We start from the raw sequence: 2,362 nt of genomic DNA on the forward strand, positions 1-2,362 counted from the left end.
GGGCCCAAAAGCATGATCAGATTCAGGTTCTCACAGAGAGTAAGATGACTAGATCAACAGCCCTTTTTAAGCTGCAGTTTGAATGGATCCTTGAGAACATCTAAATGCTCCATAAAATCTGGGAAAAACCTGGTTAAATAACACAGACTCATGGGAATCTACTGGCAGGTTTACCAATATAACCACATTCGCTGAGCACAAGACTCAAACCCAAGCCAATGAGGTATGATGGCAGTGATCGGTAAAGGTGAGCACTTTAGACTACTCAGAATGCAGGAACCCCTTCAAAGCAAAATAACAGTTTAACCATCACTTCTAAGCAACCAATCTATCTCACTACCAATAATTCCAGGCAATGCGACAGCTGCTTTTTGGACAAAACCAACCTATCTCACTACCAATAATTCCAGGCAATGTTACTGTTGCATTTTTGGACAAAACCAAGCTATCTCACTACCAATAATTCCAGGCAATGTGACTGCTTTTTGTACAAAACCAAACAAATAATCAGCTAAATTGTTAAAGCAAGTTTCTAAATTGTAAAAGCAAAATGATTCTACTGGAGAAGGAGGCTGAGGATTAAGACATTCTCCACTGCCTGTTACAACACAACTTACAAAAAATGTAATAAGGCCAATGCTATTTCTGAAGCTTATAACAGCTATTATTACACCCTTTTCATTAATCAGTTGTTTCAGCCTTTCACCTAATGACAATATTTTCTCTAACACTGCAATTTATTCTTTTCAACATTTGCTCTAAAGTTGCTGTCCTAGATGTTAAACTAATCGAACCTGCATGATTTCAGCATTTTGCAATTCTTCATTCAGTATATCGTATTTTGTTTGGTTATATTTTCTTGCCTATGTTCTTTTTTAGCTCTTCAATCAGCTTATTTAAGAAGTTACATTATCATAAGTCATAACTTCTATATTCTATCTGACATCTTTAACAGCATTTACATACCTCTAAATTGTTTTTTCTCTTGTGTAGTGTCAAAACTAATAGATAATGGTATATGAAGAAAAAATCTGTTTCCAAAAATCATGATCTGGTATGTCATCTTCACAAACATCTTTCATATTCATTTATCTGAGGCTGACAAGATATTCACAAAATACCACCAAAATCCACAAACTGTTGCAAAACAAAAGAAGATAAACCTCACTGCATATAAATTTAAACTTTGTAACACCAGACGTGCATGAGCTGTGGCAGTCCAGTTGGTATAATGTTGGACTCCTATTCCAAGGGTCACAGGTTCGATATCTGCCTAGGTTTGCTGGGTCAGATGCCACAGTGTCCATGGGAAAGGGACTTAGGTCCCATTTCTTTGGCATGATATGGCCAATAATGTGTTAAAATTGCTTTTACAACAACAAAAACAGAACTACAATTATATAACATTCAAATGTAAATGCTGCCCAATCACATGTATGATCAACAGCACAGGGGGCAATTTAAGCAAGTTGTTTCAAGATTCAGAAGTTTCCTATTCACTTGCGTAAAATGTGCAGAAAAATCTATAAAGTTACAAGCCACACCAACTATAAAAACAACTTCCCAAAATATTTCTTTCTGATAAAAATCATTATCTCAGCAATAAATCTGCAACTGAGACAAAAATTCACAAGTGTGGTCACCATGACTGAAGAAGCTGCTTAGTTTTGCATTTACAATGTTGTGCTTAATTTATTGCTGTTATTTTATTCACAAGTAAAATAATTGTATCCTTGTATCTCCACAGCACGCATCACCAGACAAAAGCATATCCATCCTTATCTCTTAGTCAAATGACAAAAGCATATCCATGCTTATCTCTTAGTCAAATGACAAAAGCATATCCATCCTGATCTCTTAGTCAAATGACAAAAGCATATCCATCCTGATCTCTTAGTCAAATGACAAAAGCATATCCATCCTCGTGTCTTAGTCAAATGACAAAAGCATATCCATCCTCGTGTCTTAGTCAAATGACAAAAGCATATCCATCCTCATCTCTTAGTCAAATGACAAAAGCATATCCATCCTTATCTCTTAGTCAAATGACAAAAGCATATCCATCCTTATCTCTTAGTCAAATGACAAAAGCATATCCATCCTTATCTCTTAGTCAAATGACAAAAGCATATCCATCCTTATCTCTTAGTCAAATGACAAAAGCATATCCATCCTTATCTCTTAGTCAAATGACAAAAGCATATCCATCCTCATCTCTTAGTCAAATGCCGAGTTTTTATTGTAAGATATGAAGGAATTACAAGTCTTTGGAACTCATATTTTTCCCCCCTAAATAGTCAAGTTATAATGTTCCATATATTTATCTTTGTTTTCTGCAAATTAAGTATGGACAAACACAATG

Source organism: Sinohyriopsis cumingii, chromosome 13 (assembly GCF_028554795.1).
Source record: "Sinohyriopsis cumingii isolate HCF-2022 chromosome 13, ASM2855479v2, whole genome shotgun sequence".
Lineage (NCBI taxonomy): Eukaryota > Metazoa > Mollusca > Bivalvia > Unionida > Unionidae > Sinohyriopsis > Sinohyriopsis cumingii.